The sequence below is a fragment of the Nematolebias whitei genome, chromosome 11 (genome assembly GCF_014905685.2).
Source record: "Nematolebias whitei isolate Nwh7 chromosome 11, NemWhi1, whole genome shotgun sequence".
In the NCBI taxonomy this organism is placed as follows: domain Eukaryota; kingdom Metazoa; phylum Chordata; class Actinopteri; order Cyprinodontiformes; family Rivulidae; genus Nematolebias; species Nematolebias whitei.
Genome location: NC_056508.1, coordinates 9,170,874 through 9,174,957, shown reverse-complemented (window position 1 = coordinate 9,174,957; position 4,084 = coordinate 9,170,874). Strand labels below are relative to the sequence as shown.

Sequence of the window (4,084 nt, the reverse complement as noted above, 5' to 3'; positions counted from 1 at the left end):
ACCATTGTTGCGCAGAAAGATAGTGCAGCAATACCAGAATGGTGTTACCCAGCGTAAAATAGCAAAGACTTTTAAGTTATCATCATCAACCGTGCATAACATCAAAAGATTCAGAGAATCTGGAACAATCGCTGTGCGTAAGGGTCAAGGCCATAAAACTTTACTGGATGCTCGTGATCTCCTGGCCCTTAAACGTCACTGCACCTCAAACAGGAATGCCACTGTCAAGGAAATAACAGAATGGGCTCAGGAATACTTCCAGAAAGAATGGTCAGTGAACACAATCCACCGTGCCATCCACCGTTGCCAGCTGAAACTCTACAGTGCAATGAGGAAGCCATTTCTAAGCAAGCTCCACAAGCTCAGACATTTGCACTGGGCCAGGGGTCATTTAAAATGGAGTGTGGCAAAATGGAAGACTGTTCTGTGGTCAGATGAGTCACGATTTTTTAAGTTCTTTATGGAACACTGGGAAGCCATGTCATCCAGACCAGAGAGGACAAGGATAGCCCAAGTTGTTATCAACGCTCCGTTCAGAAGCCTGCATCACTGATGGTATGGGGTTGCATGAGTGCTTGTGGCATGGGCAACTTGCATGTCTGGAAAGGCACCATTAATGCAGAGAACTATGTTCAGGTTCTAGAACAACATATGCTCCCATCTAGACGTCATCTCTTTCAGGGAAGACCCTGCATTTTTCAACACGATAATGCCAGATCACATTCTGCAACAATCACAACATCATGGCTACGTAGGAGAAGGATCCAGGTACTGAAATGGCCAGCCTGCAGTCCAGATCTTTCACCTATAGAGAACATTTGGCGCATCATAAAGAGGAAGGTGTGACAAAGAAGGCCCAAGACGATTGAACAGTTCGAGGACTGTATTAGACATGAATGGGAGAGCATTCCTATTTCTAAACTTGAGAAACTGGTCGTCTCTGTCCCCAGATGTCTGTTGAGTGTTGTAAGAAGAAGGGGGATGACACACAGTGGTAAAAATGGACTCGTCCCAACTTTTTGTGGATTTGTTGACACCATGAAATTTGGAAACAACAGATTTTTCTCTTAAAATGATAAATTCTCTCAGTTTAAACTTTTGATCTGTGATTTATGTTCTATTCTGAATAAAATATTAGATGTTGGCACCTCCACATCATTGCATTCAGTTTTTATTCACAATTTGTTTAGTGTCCCAACTTTTTTAGAATCCGGTTTGTATGTAGCACACACTTATCCTGGTCTGTTGTTTGAGTCTTGGCTTCTATAACTTCTTCCTATTTGTAGTGCTCTTTCAAACTCTACTTTAAAATTTAAATCAAACACACACACACACACACATTGTTGCTGGTGATGTTTCCGTGCTGACCATTGGTCCAGTGTTAGTGTTTCACAGGTTGTGTGAGACACACTCATCTTTCTAATCTTCTAACCCTCAGGGTCCTTGGAAATATTCAGGTGTGGAGGATCAAACATGAGTCTTGATTCACCTCAGAAAACTCCAGTCATCTTTTATTTCAAACGAGTACATTTTATTACATTCACATCCCTGCTGCTCTGCTCATCGATGACACAACTTCACACCAGCCCTGGCGCCACTTGCCAATTTGTGTGTGTGGTGAACTGGGATGCATTAAAGACTGGGTGCATAAAGCAGGTGCCACATGGCATCAGACATCATAAGCAAGACACAGGGTTTGTATGTGTTCTCAGCTGTTGGGAAGGAGACAACGGTGGGGGTACCCCCACCCCACACACACACACACACACACACTAATCCAGTCTGATCTAAGAGCAGGCATGAAGGGGATACACAAGCGACACAATCACATGGCACGTGTTGTCATGTACGCCTCCATCTGGTGTCCACTCAGTGTAAGGCTCGTGGCTCCCTGTCATCTGTCCCCCACCGTATCCCACCGTCAGCCTGTCTGACACACTCCTCCGGCTTTATGTTGAGGATAATGACTGATCCAAGTCCATTGTGTATTTTCATGTCCACAGATTTATTAAAAACTGTTCAGTGGAACTCTGTCTTGGTATTTGAGTTTTCTGGTATTTTAGGAGGCGACATTACAAACTCTTCCAGACTCTGAGATATTTTTTCAACTTGATTCTTTGGGCTTCCTGACAGTCTTTTCTTCATCCTGCATTACACTCCTCCCTGACTAAAGCACCCATCTCTTTTTTTTTTTTTTTTAAAGTTATGACAAGAATGTGAATCTTTCCATTTGGTAACGAGAGAGAATGTTCCTGTGTTTGAACATTTTCTGAATATGGTTTTTGATTTCCTTGTTTCTCTGACCTGGCTGTCTGTCTTCACACCTCCTGGCGAGGCCTCCACCCATGCTTGACCCTGCTAGACTAAAGTAACGTGCAGAGAAGAACAAGTTTGCAATGTTGAAACAGACAGCTGATTAATTTGTGTTCCTGAAGCTGTAAGTTGAGGTCAGTGAGTCAGTCCCATCAGAGAAATCAGTCCTCCAGACCTACCACTTATTGTGGAGCTTCGATGTCTGAGGAATGCTTTTTTCTCACGTTATTTTCATCTGCCCATTACTGTTAAAGTGGCCGTGCAGCATTTCAATAAATGACTGAAATAAATGCCAAAGCTTTGAAAATGCAGTAGTTAAAGGCCAAACATTCTTTGAAGGAATTGCCCACCATATTTCATGCTTGCTGCCTGCCACCTCTACATAGTGTGAGATGTTAATGTTTGAATTAAGTGTTGAAGACAACTCTCAGCTACCACCACATAAATATTGCTTCATAATGTAATTTTGTGTAAGTTTTAACCATTTCCTTGTTGGTAAATTAGCTGTCAGTCATCTAGAATGGGTTGACTCCAAATGTCTTGTAGATGTACATCCAACAAGTACTGTTTTGAAAATTCAATAAAAAGAGTTTAATGCTTCATGAGATGACTTGCTCAAATACAGTGTTGACCAACAGTGAATGTCATTAAAGCAAAATGAACGGTAATCACCATTAACCTGATGTTCACCAAAAACACCAATGTCTCATTGATCCTGGAGTCAGTCTTGTTTTATCTGAAAGTGGTCTGTCACTCTGACTTTGGGCGGCTGTGGCTGAGTGGTTAGAGCAGTCGTCCTCCAATGCAAGAGTTGGGGGTTCGAATCCACCAGCAGTCACATGCCGAAGTGTCCCTGGGCAAGACATTGAACCCCTCATTGACTCCGATGTGTGTCACATCAGTTTATGAATGTGATAAAGCTCTGATTAGTCTCTTTACTAGATCTCTACAAAGCTAATTAAACAAATCATTCTAGAGTGCTGTATGAATGGGTAAATGAGGACACAGATTGTAGCGTAAAGAGCTTTGAGTATCTCAATAAGATAGAAAGCGCTATATAAGTACAGTCCATTTGTCATTTACTCTGGGTGTCTGAGCTGCTCGGAGGACAAAGTTCTGAGAGGAAGGGGAGAGAGGACTCTGGTTTGTGCAGCTCAGAGTGGAGCTTTTTAATCTCCGCAGGAGTGTCAGATGGCGTTGACAGAGCACAGGCACCAATTAGACTGGAAGATTAGTGGGGGGGCTTTGTACTTCGGAAAAGCTTCTATACAGGCTTTTTTTTCTTCCTTCCTGCCTGTGTGTTATGTCTTCATTTGAAAATGCCTCACCCAAATGACTCCTGGCTTTACCTTCATTCCTTCACTGTTTGGTTGTCCTCCAGACCTCCTGCCTGAGATCACACGGGACGATGTGAAGCTGCATGTCCCTGAGCTGAGCAGACCAACAAGGAGAGAAGCTGGATGTTGACATCTTGCCTTCCTGCAGGCATGCATACAAAGCCAACTGCACAGTATTCAACTTCTATCTGCACTAATTAAAAGCAGAGAGTTGACAGGAAATGTTTGTGTTTGTTGTGCACAGACAGATGATTTGGCTCTTTGCTTGTTCTCCTTTGGCTGCAACATTTTTCTAAAACAGGCAGATATTCATAGTAGGTCTGGTGTCTCTTTAGCTGTTTACATTTGTGCTAGAGTCTCCATGTTACACTCTGATCTCTGCTGTACCACACACACACACACACACACACACACACACACACACACACACACAC

The 4,084-nt window shown here is 43.0% G+C and overlaps 1 protein-coding gene across 1 annotated transcript in view; it reads left to right on the top strand.

The window, feature by feature from the left end:
• plekhg5b (pleckstrin homology domain containing, family G (with RhoGef domain) member 5b) overlaps positions 1–4,084 on the top strand; it is a 260,660-nt gene that overhangs the window by 161,944 nt on the left and 94,632 nt on the right. The gene's annotated exons all lie outside the window — the stretch shown is intronic.